At 43.3% G+C, this 15,153-nt stretch overlaps 1 protein-coding gene across 4 annotated transcripts in view; it reads right to left on the bottom strand.

The window, feature by feature from the left end:
- Positions 1 to 15,153, bottom strand: part of HDAC9 (histone deacetylase 9) — a 416,231-nt gene that overhangs the window by 189,701 nt on the left and 211,377 nt on the right. Inside the window, exon 1 of one of the 4 annotated variants that reach the window (XM_038769310.1) lies at positions 6,664 to 6,679. The exons of the other annotated variants lie outside the window; for them this stretch is intronic. The gene's annotated coding sequence lies outside the window, so the exon portion shown is untranslated. Of the gene's footprint in view, positions 1 to 6,663; positions 6,680 to 15,153 lie in introns of those variants that run through there. 4 annotated transcript variants of the gene reach the window in all.

Genomic DNA, 15,153 nt, shown 5'->3' with positions numbered 1-15,153 from the left:
GAACTCTTCTAATCGGAGTTCCAAATGAGAAATCCAGGATATACAGATAAGGTAGATTTGATGTTCATGTAAATATTCTTGTGCTCTGTTTCCCCAATCCCTAAATCTATTTTAATGTCTGCCTCCCCTTATAGACTGGTGAGCAGGGAACATGTCTACCAATTCTATTTTAATATACTCTCATAATAATAATAATAATAATTTTGGTATTTGTTAAGTGCTTACTACGTGCCAAGCACTGTTCTCAGTGCTGGGTAGATACAAGGTAACCAGGTTGTCCCACATGGGGCTCACAGTGTTAATCCCCATTTTCCAGATGAGGTAACAGGCACAGAGAAGTGACTTGCCCAAAGTCACATAGCTGATAAGTGGCAGAGGCGGGATTAGAACCCACGACCTAAGCAATTAAGACAGTGCTCAGCAAAACAATAAGTGCTCAAAAAATACCACCTTTTGGGAGATCAAATCTTGAGATGACTATATAACAATGAAATTATGATCATTTTTCAACTACAAGAGATTGAATACAGATAGCAGCTCCTACTCTGCAACAGACACCTGAGTAATTGTTTCACAGAAACGTGTTTGAGGGGATAGTAATAAAGATGACGACCAGTGGATATTGTTCAGAGAGCATAGTGCTTTCTATTTTGTACTATATTTTTTGCAATTATCACTAATATGTAGTGTCAAAAGGAATACATATTTTGGTTCAGCTATTTCACATGGTTTATTTCTATTCCATCCCTGCATTCTTCCTTCAGCCAATTCCCAATTCAGTGAGATTTTGCTCTTTTCCGCCTGCAACTTAGTTATAGAAATGAAATTTCAGTTTCTTCCAGGAGGCCTTCCCACACTGAGCCCCCTTTTTCCTCTCCTCCTCCCCACCCCCCCCACCCTCCCTCCTTCCCCTCCCCGCAGCACTTATATATATTTGCACAGATTTTACTCTATTTTACTTGTACATATTTAGTACTCTATTTTGTTAATGATGTGCATATAGCTATAATTCTATTTATTCTGATGATTTTGACACCTGTCTACGTGTTTTGTTGTTTGTCTATCTCCCCCTTCTAGACTGTGAGTCCGTTGTCAGGTAGGGACCGTCTCTCTATGTTGCCGACTTGTACTTCCCAAGCGCTTAGTACATTAGTCTGCACACAGTAAGCGCTCAATAAATACAATTGAATGAATGAAAAAGAACCTAATTGGGTGGAAGGAAGGCACTGTCATTTCCCTGCAAGGACCCAATCACGACAGCCACCACCATGCATTTTGTCTACAAAAGGTTCTATCTTTAAAGGAACACAAAACACTTTACAGATTTTGCCCAATTCTTTCCACAACTCCCACATCGTCAGTCACTGAGCACTTACCGTGTGCAGAGCTCTGTACTAAACGCTTGGGAGAGTACAGTTAATAGAGTCAGTAAATGTGTTCCCTGCTCACAGTGTAGACGCACAGTGGGTGACTAACAGTTGTGTCTCGAGTTGTGCTTATGTGCATGTCACTCATGGCACCCAAGTCTTATCTGATTTGCCTGCGCGAGTCCTAATATAATTTAGGCACATCCACAACAGAGCACCTCATCTTCCCACCCCAAATCTGCACTACACTTGACTTCTCTGTCACTGTAGACAGCACTACCATCCTCCCTGTCTCACCAGCTTGGTGTTATCCTCAACTCATCTGTCTCATTCAACCCACATAGTTGATCAGTCACCAAAATCTGCCTTTTCAGGCTTCACAGCATTGCTTAAAAAAAAAAAAAAAAAAAAAAACTATCCTTCCCCTCCACCCAAACTGCTACCGCATCACTGTACGTATCTTATCCTACGTTCATTCATTCATTCAATAGTATTTATTGAGTGCTTACTGTGTGCAGAGCACTGTACTAAGCACTTGGGAAGTACAAGTTGCATTGATTACTGCATCAGCTTCCTTGATGACCTCCCCACTTAAATTCATAATTTACTCTGCTGCCTGGATCGTTTTTCTTCAAAACCATTCAGTCTACGTTTCCCCACTCTTTAGGAACCTCCCGTGGTTGCCATCCACCATCTGATCAAGTAGAAACTCTTACCATAAGCTTTAAAGCACTCAATCAGCTTGCCCCCTCCTACTTTACTCCCCTGATCATCGACCGCCACCACCGTGCATTTTGTCTATAAAAGGTTCTATCTTTAAAGGAACATAAAACACTTTACAGATTTTGCCTAATTCTTTCCACAACTCCCACACTGTCAGTCACTGAGCACTTACCGTGTGCAGAGCACTGTACTAAATGCTTGGGAGAGTACAGTTAGATCCTCTAATGCCAACATAGTCACTCTACCTCGATCTCACTCCCCGTATTCTGCCTCTGGCCTGGAATGCCCTCCCTCTTCATATCCAACAGACGATCACTCGCCCCACCTTAAACATCTTATTCAAAGCACATCTCTTCTCTGACTATGCCTTCATTTCCCCTTTGCCTACCCTCTTCTGCATCACTCTTGTGCTTGGATTTGCGCCCTTTATTCATCCCGTCCTGAACCCCACAGCACTTATGTACGTACCTGTTGTTTATTCATTCAGTCGTATTTGAGTGCTTACTGTGTGCAGTGCACTGTACTAAGAGCTTGGGAAGTACAAGTTGGTAACATATAGAGATGATCCCTACCCAATAGTGGCCTCGCAGTCTACAAGGGGGAGACAACAAAACACCACATATTAACAAAATAAAATAGAATAGTAAATATGTAAAAGTAAAATAGAGTAATGAACCTGTACAAACATATATACAGGTGCTGTAGGGAGGGGAATGAGGTAGGGCGAGGGGGAGGAGGGGGAGAGAAAGGTGGGGGCTCAGGGTGGGAAGGCCTCCTGCAAGAGGTGAGCTCTCAGTAGGGCTTTGAAGGGAGGAAGAGAGCTAGCTTGGCGGATGGGCGGAGGGAGGGCATTCCAGGCCAGGGGGAGAACGTGGGCCGGGGGTCGATGGCGGGACAGGTGAGAACGAGGTACAATGAAGAGGTTAGCAGCAGAGGAGCGGAGGGTGCAGGCTGGGCCGGAAAAGGAAAGAAGGGAGGTGAGGTAGATGGGGACGAGGTGATAAACAGCCTTGAAGCTGAGAGTGAGGAGTTTTTGCCTGATGCGTAGGTTGATGGGTAGCCACTGGAGATTTTTGAGGAGGGGAGTAACATGCCCAGAGCTATTCTGTACAAAGATGATCTGGGCAGCAGCGTGAAGTATAGATTGAAGAGGGGAGAGACAGGAGGATGGGAGATCAGAGAGAAGGCTGATGCAGTAATCCAGTCGGAATAGGATGAGAGATTGAACCAGCAGGGTAGCGGTTTGGATGGAGAGGAAAGGGTGGATCTTGGCGATGTTGCAGAGGTGAGACCGGCAGGTTTTGGTGGTGGATTGGATGTGAGGGGTGAACGAGAGAGCGGAGTTGAGGATGACACCAAGGTTGCAGGCTTTTGAGACAGGAAGGATGTTAGTGCCGTCAACAGTGATGGGAAAGTCAGGGAGGGGGCAGGGTTTGGGAGGGAAGATAAGGAGTTCAGTCTTGGACATATTGAATTTTAGATGGTGGGCAGACATCCAGATGGAGATGTCTTATTCATATTGCCTGTCTAGAGAATTACAGTCTCTCTAGACTATAAGCTTGTTGTGTGCAGGGAACATGTCTACCAACTCTGTTAGAGAAGCAGTGTGGCCTAGTGGCAAGACCCCGGGCTTGGGAGTCAGATGACATGGGTTCTAGTCCCAGCTCTGCCACTTGTCTGCTGTGTGACCTTGGGCAAGTCACTTAACTGAGACACAGAGACATTACCTCATCTTTAAAATAGGGATTAAGAACTGTGAGCCCCATGTGAGACAACCTGATTACCTTGTATCTAACCCAGCACTTAGAACAGTGCTTGGCACATACTAAGCACTTATTATTATTACCCTCCCGCCAGCTTAGAACAGTGCTTTGCACACAATAAGAATTTTATAAACTGTGTAGGGACCGTCTCTGCATTGTTGCTGACTTGTGCTTCCCAAGCGCTTAGTATAGTGCTCTGCACACAGTAAGCATTCAATAAATATGATTGAATGAATGAATAAACGATTGATTAATTGGCCTTTATTAAAGAGAGCTGTCCTTCCCCCATCTCATGTGTTTGCTGCTGTAAGGGGTTAGTTGGTGAGACCCAGTGGCCAACTGACCACCCTGCCAGCAGAGCAAAAAAAATGACATGGCTCTTTCTGAGAAAACACACAGGAAATAATAATAATGATGGCATTTGTTAAGCGCTTACTATGTGCGAAGCACTGTTCTAAGCGCTGAGGGGATACAAGGCGATCAGGTTGTCCCACGTGGGGCTCGCAGTCTTCATTCCCATTTTACAGATGAGGTAACAGGCTCAGAGAAGTTAAATGACTTGCCCAAGGTCACAAGTGCCAGAGCCGGGATTAGAACCCATGACCGCTGACTCCCAAGCCCATGCTCTTTCCACTGAGCCACACTGCTTCTCTAAGGAGAAGTCAATAAGAGGCACAGATTTGGCCAATATTGGTTGCAGTTGCACGTTAAAAGAAAAGTCAGTCAGTACTTCTATGAGTCATGCTCTCATAAGCCATACCTGCAAAAAACAGGCTGCAATCACTTGAGAATATGAGCTTGGAGAATGGAGATGAGTGGTTATCCCTTAGCTGATTTAAAGATTGTGTTCACCATGGAATAACTATTTATGTTCTGAGCTCTCTGCACTCCAGAAAACTTAATCAACTCCCTTTTTCCAGCTATCAATTATCCACTTTGCAAAGTGCAGTGAGTTGGGAGAATTGGAAGGGGGAGAACTATTATCCCATGACTGGGGAACTAGAACTGCCAAGTTCAGTGTTTTTAATGTTTTTAATGAAGAGGGATGATAAGTGACTTTTTTTTTCATGGATTACCCGGTAATTCAGGGGGAAACTCAAATTAGAATTCAAGAATCCAAGCACCATGTTTCATCCCTTGAGCTATAAGAGAGAAGCCTATACTGATAATGTCTACGTGTTGAAAGCATTTTTCACAAGAGGATTCCAAAATGCTTAGCCAGCTCGCTATAAAACATTATTTCACTAACCACTCAAATTGTGTCTCCTCCAGAAAGAGAACAATAGAGAATGAACTGGATAGATACTACAGAGCAGGTAGTATTTAGACGGGAAATACGTTCATGGCCTTGAGCCTTAATCTACGTGTATTTTCTCTCTCCTTTCCATGCCAATAGGAGAAGTCACTGTTTTGATCAGAAACAATAGTCTCACCAGCTGGACTTATTTAAAAAATATATATATAAAATTCCACCTACAAAACTATTTTCAACATAAGGTTTAACAAAAAAACCAGTAACAAATAAAATGGACTGACAGGCACCGACATCACTTTAGAGCCCATCAACAATATATATATATATATATATATATATATATATATATATATATATATATATATATATATATATATAAATATATGCCAAAAACTTTTAGATGAAGGTCAAGTTAGAATGACTCAAGGATTCCCATACAGAGAAAAAGCACAAATCCCATTCAAAAGAGTTTTAAATAACAATGGCATTTGTTAAGCCCTTACTATGTGCAAAGCACTGTTCTAAGCTCTGGGGAGGATACAAGGTGATCAGGTTGTCCCACGTGGGGCTCACAGTCTTAGTCCCCATTTTACAGATGAAGAAACTGAGACAAAGAGAAGTTAAGTGACTCACCCAAGGTCATAGAGCTGACAATTGGCAGAGCCGGGATTTGAACTCATGACCTCTGACACCCAGGCCCACGCTGCTTCTCTGATCATTTTGACCATTGAAATTCATCTTGTCCCTCAAGGAACTCCTGAGGTTGCTATTTGCTTGGCACTCTCATCTACTGCTACATTTTTCTCCAAATCCCTAGTCAGAGGCAAATCCAATCAGGGAGATAGCAACTTGTATTTATTGAGTGTTTGCTGGGTAAAGAGGACTGTACTAAAAAGAGAGGAGAATACAATATAACAGTCACATTCCCTGCCTACAATGAGCTTATATTCTAGAGGACTCGTTGGGGGGCGGTGGTGGGGGGGATCTCAGGTAGTTACCACCAGTGCTCAAGAATGAGACAGCCCTTTTCTGCTGTCTCTCCACACACACACACACGAACAGATCAATAGACACTCGAATATATGACACAGAGTGTGTTCAGAGCACTGAACTATAGTGCATAGAGACAATTCCAGCTTGGGGCCTTTGGGAATCTAGTGAGAAGCAGGAGTGTCTGACACAGCCAAATTCACAGTTTGGAACATCACCCTTCTAGACTGTCTCTATATGTTGCCAACTTGTACTTCCCAAGCACTTAGTACAGTACTCTGCACACAGTAAGCACCCAATAAATACAATTGATTGAATTGCAGTTAAACCACACAATTACTAAACCCCATCATGCCACACTTACCCAGGCTGGTCCTTTCAAAGACACTTGGATCCACCCACCCCCTCTGCTTCCCAAATCACAGTGCTTAAACCCCCTTCCCTCTTCCACAGCCCCTATTCTAAAAACAACTCAGTTTAAGACAAAACCACCTAAACAAATCAAATAACTTCAGATTCCAACATCTGCCCCATGAAAACCAAACCAGGCAGCCAGGACACCAACCTGTATTAGGTTTCTTTTAGACTGACATTCATTAGGGGAGCTTTGATTTCTTTTAAATTCTGAATCCACTCATTCATTTTTAATCCCAGCATAATTTTAGGAGGTTTCTTAAAGAGCAGCCACTAGCAAACCTAACTGAGCCCTTCCTCTGGCTTTAGTAATCGGTTGATTAACTGATTGTTTGCAGCTGGGTAAGGTTGCACTCTTCCTCAACAGGTGTAGGGTTTCAGAGGGAACACCTGTGTCAGGAGCTGGAGGAGGGGGCTTCCATTCTACATCCCCAGAGTCAGCAAGCTGAAATTTCCTCTATTTCCCTGGGGGTTTAAACATGTCTTGCCATGCCCAACTCCTACTGTCTCAGCTCTTGGACCAAACAGGTTGTACTAGCCAGTCAGTTATGTCTCCCATCGTGAAGGTGATAATAAGCTTCCCAGAATTCATTCCCTCATACATAGTGGAAAGTTCTAAAGCCATCCAAGCCGGTAGGTGAACGTGGATCTATTAGAAAATTTTAGAGCGCCACCGATTATTTATGGATAAGTGTCCTAGAAATCGGGCTGCTTTGTGAAGCAATATTTTTCAAAGACACAATTAAATGGTCAAAAAAAAAATGAGTCCAGCTTCACTTTATTGCTATTTCACAACTGAGCCAGAGTGGTGTATTATTAGAGCACAATAAAAACCTAAACACAATTGTACTTGGTACAAGCTACAGAAACTACATAGGTGACAGTGCATTCAAGATGAAAGATTGGAAAGCACTGAGGTGACATGCTCAAGGAAGTTGGGCAAAAATGAAGCCAAGATGTGAAAGTGATAGTAGGTGGGGAGAATATATTTGATGCTATTGCACGCTGGGCCAGTCTGTTGTCGGCCCTGTGGGTCTTCCTCTTTCCTGCCCTTGGCTACCTGCTGCCAAGCCCCAAGTCTCGGGCAGAGTGCCTTGGAAATTTGGTCCCCAGGCCTGGAGAACAAAGGTGAGCATTGTTTTGTCAAAAGAGGAGATTCATTCATTCATTCAATCATATTTATGGAGTGTGTACTGTGTGCAGAGCACTGAACTAAGCACTTGGGAAGTACAATTCAGATGTTCTTCCACTGAATTAGCCTGGTGGCAGAGTCATTGTACCACCCTCCTTAAAGGGATCATTAGGGTCTGTGGGGGAAAATTATCTCTCGACATTTTCCCGTGAGACTTCTAATCAATGGATGTCAAAGTAGTTTTTTCTGCTTTTCAGGAAATGAGTGTGAAATTCTGATGTTTCTAAGATAAAGGCAATGAGAAGTTGAGTGATTTACTAACTCCACTGAGGTCAAGGAGAAAGAACAGCAGAATCAATCAACATCTCTATCTATTAATTGATCACTTACTATATGGAGGACACTGTACTAAATACTTGGAAGAGTACGATACAACAATACAGCAGAGTCGGGAGACACATTCCCTGCCCACAGTGAGATTAGAGATAGATAGGGAGGCAGACAACAATATAAGTAAATAAATTATGGATATGTACCTAAGTGCTGTGGGGTCGAGGGTGGAGTGAATAAAGGGAGTAAATCAGGGTGATGGAGAAGGGAGTGGGAGAAGAAGAAATGAAGGCTGTCAGGGAAGGTTTCTCGGGGTGGGGGGGCGTTCCTTCAATAATTCTGTGAAGTTGGGGAGAGTAATTGTCTGTGGGATATGAGGAGGGAGGGCATTCCAGGTCAGAGGCAGGACATAGGCAACAAGTCAGTGGCGAGATAGAAGAGATCGAGGTGCGGTGAGTAGGGTGGTATTAGAAGAATGAAGTTGGAGGGCTGGGTTGTTGTATTTGAGCAGTGAGGTGAGGTAGAAAGGGGCAGGTTAGCAGAAAAGAAAAGTTAATGAGATGGTAACACGTGCCCACTGGACAGGCAGGCTATGGCACAGTATTGGCCCTTTGGCTGAAAATGGGTTGTTTACTGGAGATTATTCCATATACTCTGCAATAGGCAGCAGCTCCAATTGCTCTGCTCGTCGCATCCACTGTTCTAGCAGGAACACTAGTGGCAAGTTGAAGGAACTGTGAGATGTGCTACACAAGCCACTTGCTCTGTAATTGATTCCTCTGTACAAGTTCCCAGACTTGAAATCTCAGGACTGATGGGAGAATCCATAATCATCACTCTCATCATCATCATCATTATTCCCCAGAGCATAGCATCATATCGGGAACAAATATGAGAAGCAGCATGGTTCAGTGGCAAGAGTCGGGGCTTGGGTTCTAATCCCAGCCCTGCCACATGTCTGCTGTGTGACCCTGGGCAAGTCACTGAACTTCTCTGAGCCTCAGTTACCACATCTGTAAAATGGGGACTAAGACTGTGAGCTCCATGTGGAACAACCTAATCACCTTGCATCCCACCCAGCACTTAGAACAGTGCTTGCACATAGTAAGCGCTTAACAAACGCCATCATTAATTAACAAAGCACATGTCTCTAGGTGTTGGGAGTTATCTTCTTTTGCTGGTTCTTGGAGAAATGAGAAGCAGTGTGGCCTAGCATTAAGAGAATGGGCTTGGGTGTCAGGAGACCTGGGTTCTAAATTTCATTATCGGTAAATTTCATTATCTGTAAATTTCATTATCCTCCCCCTCTCTCCCCCTCCTCCCCCTCCCCACCCCCCGTCTTACCTCCTTCACCTCCCCACAGCACCTGTATATATGTATATATGTTTGTACAGATTTATTACTCTATTTATTTATTTTACTTGTACATATTTATTCTATTTATTTTATTTAATTAATATGTTTTGTTTTTTTGTCCATCTCCCCCTTCTAGACCGTGAGCCCACTGTTGGGTAGGGACCGTCTCTATGTGTTGCCAACTTGTACTTCCCAAGCACTTAGTACAGTGCTCTGCATGCAGTAAGTGCTCAATAAATACAATTGAATGAATAAAATGGGGATTAAATACATTTTCTCCCTCCTGCTTAGGGATAGGGACCGTGTCCAGCCTGATTGTCTTGTGTTTACCCCAGTGCTTTGTATAGTACTCGGCACATACTGAGAATTTAACAAATACTAACATTATGATCCCCCTCTCAGGACTGCATCTGGAGAGTTTTTCGGACTCTACCAGTCTCAATTATGGGTGGGAGAGTCAAGCAGAAGCATACTCATTCCATTCCTAGCTTGGGTTGTGGCTAGTTAGTCAAGTCAAAACTCCCCAGCGCTGGGCAGCAGTGGTGTCGAAGAGAGTTGAGGGTGGAGATGCAGGTTTACTGCACGGAAGAAGGCCATGGTAAACCACTTCCATATTTTTATTAAGAAAACTCTACGGATACACTACCACAGTGATTACAGATGGAGGTGGGGTGATCTGGGAGAGATGTGTCCATGGAGTTGCTATGGGTCGGAAATGACTCAGTAGCATGAGACAAGACTAATGTGATGATTATTAGCTTGCAATTACTAACGTATTGACGTATTACTAAGCATCATGAAGAGGAATAATGTTAGAATTTTCACCTCATATAAAGTGGAATTTTAAAAGTACTTAACATGTGCCAAGCATTGTACTAAACATTGAGGTAGATTGAATATAAGCCGATCGGACACACATGTGGGGCTCAAAAATGAGGTACACAGAAGTTCTTGTTTTTTAAGTGGTATTTGTTAAGTACTTACTATGTACTAGGCACTGGGGTAAATGCAGGATAATCAGGTTGGACACAGTACATGACTGTACAGACTTCTAGACTGTGAGCCCACTGTTGGGTAGGGACTGTCTCTGTATGTTGCCAACTTGTACTTCCCAAGCGCTTAGTACAGTGCTCTGCACACAGTAAGTGCTCAATAAATACAATTGATTGATTGATTGATTGATTATGTGGGTCTCACAGTCTTAATCACCATTTTACAAATAAGGCAACTGAGGTCCAAGGCCAGACAGCAGAGAAATTGTGGAGCTGGGATCAATCAATCAATCAATCGCATTTATTGAGCGCTTACTGTGTGCAAAGCACTGTACTAATGGGATGAGAGTCCAAGTCCTCTGACTCCTTTGCTCTTTCCACTAGGCCATACTGCTTCCCAATAACTTGCCCAAGTTCACACAGAAGGGAAGTGGAAGACCTGGGATTAGAAACCAGGTCTTCCCCTCCTTCTAATCGTCATCATCATCAGATCATCAAATAACTAGAACTTCCAAGTTGAGAGACTCCAAAGGTGGGTTTTTCATATTTAATGGTGAAAATAAAGTGCCACTGAGAGATAATTTCTAAATTTTGAGCAATTCTTTTCAATCAATAAATGAACAAATGCAATTTACTGAAATTCTACTGAGTATTGAGAGCTGTTCAAAACAGAATTCCTTATCCCACCCCAACCCTGTCCTCCCCATGTCTTTCCTATCAATGTAGACAATTTCCTTAACCCACAAGCCCACAACCTTGGTGTCCACTGACTCAGGCCTCTAATTCAACCCATGTATTCGATTAATTCACCAAATCCTGTCGGTTCGACCTTCACATTGCTATAATATGCCCTTTCCTGTCCATCTAAACTGCTACTCTGCTTTTCCAAGCACTTTTCATATCCCAACTCCTCACTGCATCAGCCTTCTGACCTCCCTGCCTCCTGTCGCTCCCCACTCCAGTCCTTACTTCACTCTGTGGCACGGAAAAATGATTGTTCAGTCCACATCTTCCCACTCCTCAGAACCTTCCAGGGATTGTCCATCCATCTCCCCATCAGCGGAATCTGCTTATCATCAACTTTAAAGCACTCAATCAGCTCACTCCCTCCTATTTACTTTCATGATTTCCAGACCAGCTGACATGCTTCACTCTTCCAGGACTAACCTACTCAATGTATGTCAGTCTCATCTATCTCGCCGCTGACCCTTCGCCCATGTCCTGGCTCTAGCCTGAAACACCCTCCCTCTTCATATGTGACAGACAGTCACTCTCCCCACCTTCAGAGCTTTATTAAAATTACATTCCCTCCAATAGAACTTCCCTGGGTGAAACTCTAATTTCCCCTACTCCCTCTCCCTTCTGCATTATTACTTGGATCTATACCCTTTAAGAACTTGATATTCACCCCCCTCTCAGTCCCACAGTACTTATGTACCTATCCCCTCCAGAATGAATGCTCCTTTTTGGGAAGAAAATGTGTCTACCAACTCTATCATGTTAGTACAGTGCTTGGAACACATTTAAGCAGTCAGTAAATACCACTGATTAATTGGTTATTAAACTCTACCGTACCCTCCCGAGCACTTATTACAATGCTTCGCACATGGTAAGCTGTCAGTAAATGCCATTGATTGATTAAGCACTTACTATGTTCAAAGAAGTGTTCTAAGCACTGGGACAGATAAAAGATTAATCAACTTGGACACAGCTCTTGTCCCACATGGGTATCACAACCCAAGAGGATGGGAAAGCAATCTTACAGAGATAAAGAGGCTCCTGGAAGGTATCCTTCTTAAGGTATTCAAGATTTCCTGGCAGATCAGAACTTAAAAGGGGCCTCACGTTCTGGGATTTTATTTTTTCTAAATAAAACTACTTTTCTAGTTTTCTAATAACTACTTTCATTTTTAGAAAACATGTCACCCTCAGCACCGGATCTTAATTTGGATTTGATTCATGTGACCAATTCTGGGCACTTAGTATACAAATCATGAACTGCAAACCATCTGGACAGACATTCTCCCCCATTTAAATGAAAAGGACGAAATTAAAGTATACACCGGACAACTAAGAGAGAAAAGCAGACAGCCAAACCAGGTGCAAGGTCTCAGGTGCGAGGGAGTGAAGACATGAGCTGGGAAGATAAACATTCCACACAGGAGGAGCCATTTATTGATTTGTCAGCCACAGCACAAATAGAGAATTTGAGTAAACAAGTAGATCCGCTGTTCCGTATGCAGACCAGTTCGATTCAGGGATGTCCATGCGTGAAATCAGCCTCAGCTGATGTTCCTACCTCGAAGGATTACGGCCTCCAAATGTAATTTAAACCCTGCAGATTAATAGTGAGTCAGGTGAATGAACTGGCCTTGCATTTCAGCAGTTTCATGGAAACACAGTGGCAATTGCAACGGTAGCGACAATTTAATGGCCAAGTTCAAATGTGACTTCCTCATGCACCGCATTTTTCTGAGTTGATTCTTTTTTATGATCTGTCATGGGCAATCATCTATTTAAAAATCAATAGGTTAACATTAGTTACTTCATCTGAGCCATCCATGACAGATAGAACAAGCTTTTCTATGTAATGAAGTGGGGCTGCAGAATTTTTACTGTGGCTGGGCCCAGAGGGAATCCGCTCGCTTAATAAAAGAATGGGAAACCTGAAAATGAGTGGCTACTTTTTTAACCGCATGTCATATTTACCCTACTCTTTCTCTCTTCTGCATCACCCTTGCCCTTGGATCTATACCCCTTAAGCACTTGATATCCACCCCACCCTCAGCTCCTCCGCACCCATAACATATTTTAATATCTACGTCCCTGCCACACCGCCACCTCTTCACAGCCAGAAAACAAGTTAATAAACTCTGGTTCCCTGTACTCGCCCAAGCACTTAGTTCTATACACAATACACAGTGTGCCCACTCAGTAAATATCATTGATTGATGAACTGGCTGGGTACTGCCTTGATGTCAACAATGACTTCTGAACTCATCCCAGCTGCCTTAACTCTGTCATTTAATAGGGCTTCATGGGAGTACTGTCAGATATTTGAAATCCCTAGAACTATTTGTTTTTCTAACTTAAGTATTAAAAGTAGCCTGGCCTAGTGGATAGAGCACAGGCCTAGGAGTCAGGAGGTCATGGGTTCTAATCCCAGCTCCGCCACTTGTCTGCTGTGTGACCTTGGACAAGTCACTTCACTTCTCTGGGCTTCAGTTGCCTCATGCGTAAAATCGATACTGAGAAAGTGAGCCCCATGTGGGACAGGGACTGTGTCCAACCCAATTTGCTTGTATCCACACCACAGCATAGTACAGTGCCTGGCAGCATGACTTAGTGGAAAGAGTAAAGGACATGGGTTCTAATCCCAGCTCTGCCACTTGTCTGCTGTGTGACCCTGGACAAGTCACTTCACTTCTCTGCGCCTCAGTTACCTCATCTGTAAAATGTGGATTAAGACTGTGAGCCCCACGTGGGACAACGCAATTACCTTGTATCTACCCCAGTGCTTAGAACAGTGCTTGGTACATAGTAAGTGCCTAACAAATACCATAATAATTATTATTATTCATTACTACATAGTAAGCACTTAACAATTGCTATTATTATTGTTATTATCATTGTTACATTACTTGAAAATTCACATATCTGTCCTACAGTTACAAATGAAACGAGAAGAAAACCTTGCTTGGCTGACTGGCCTTGAAGTTTAAGCCTATAAATAGGGTATTTACGTAACTAAGCAATACTTATGTAACCAAGAACCACTCCAATACTCAGTGAAATATAGCTTCAATAATATAACTCAAAAATCTCCAGTGGCTACCAATCAACCTACGCATCAGGCAAAAACTCCTCACTCTCGGCTTCAAGGCTGTCCATCACCTCGCCCCCTCCTACCTCACCTCCCTTCTCTCCTTCTCCAGCCCAGCCCGCACCCTCTGCTCCTCTGCCACTAATCTCCTCACTGGGCCTCATTCTCGTCTGTCCCACCGTTGACCCCCGGCCCACGTCCTCCCCCTGGCCTGGAATGCCCTCCCCCCAACATCCGCCAAGCTAGCTCTCTTCCTCCCTTCATGGCCCTACTGAGAGCTCAGCTCCTCCAGGAGGCCTTCCCACACTGAGCCCCCTCCTTTCTCTCCCCCTTCTCCCCCTCCTCATCCCCCCGCCTTACCTCCTTCCCCTCCCCACAGCACCTGTATATATGTATATATGTTTGTACATATTTATTACTCTATTTACTTATTTATTTTACTTGTACATATTTATTCTATTTATTTTATTTTGTTAATATGTTTTCTTTTGTTGTCTGTCTGCCCCTTCTAGACTGTGAGCCCACTGTTGGGTAGGGACCATCTTTATATGTTGCCAACTTGTACTCCCCAAACGCTTAGTACAGTGCTCTGCACACAGTAACCTCTTAATAAATACGATTGAATGAATGAATAAATGAATAACTACTTTTGACATTATTCGTATTAATGTCTCTCTCCCCCTCTAGACTGTAAACTCATTATGATGGTCAGGGAATGTGTCTACCAACTCCGTTACACTGTACTGTCCCAAGCACTTAGTACATTACTCCACACACAGTGAGTGCTCAATAAATATGGTTGTCTCCCCCATTAGGATGTAAGCTCCCTTTGGGTAGGAAATGTGTCTCTTTATGCTCTTGCACATTTCCAAGTTCTTCGGTTCATTCATTCATTCAATTGTATTTATTGAGCACTTACTGTGTGCAGAGCACTGTACTAAGCACTTGGGAAGTACAAGTTGGCAACATATAGAGACGGTCCCTACCCAACAGTGGGCTCACAGTCTA

Source organism: Tachyglossus aculeatus, chromosome 2 (genome assembly GCF_015852505.1).
Source record: "Tachyglossus aculeatus isolate mTacAcu1 chromosome 2, mTacAcu1.pri, whole genome shotgun sequence".
Taxonomy (NCBI): domain Eukaryota; kingdom Metazoa; phylum Chordata; class Mammalia; order Monotremata; family Tachyglossidae; genus Tachyglossus; species Tachyglossus aculeatus.
The sequence above is the reverse complement of the archived record's forward strand: the minus strand, read 5'-3'. Positions and strand labels throughout refer to the sequence as shown.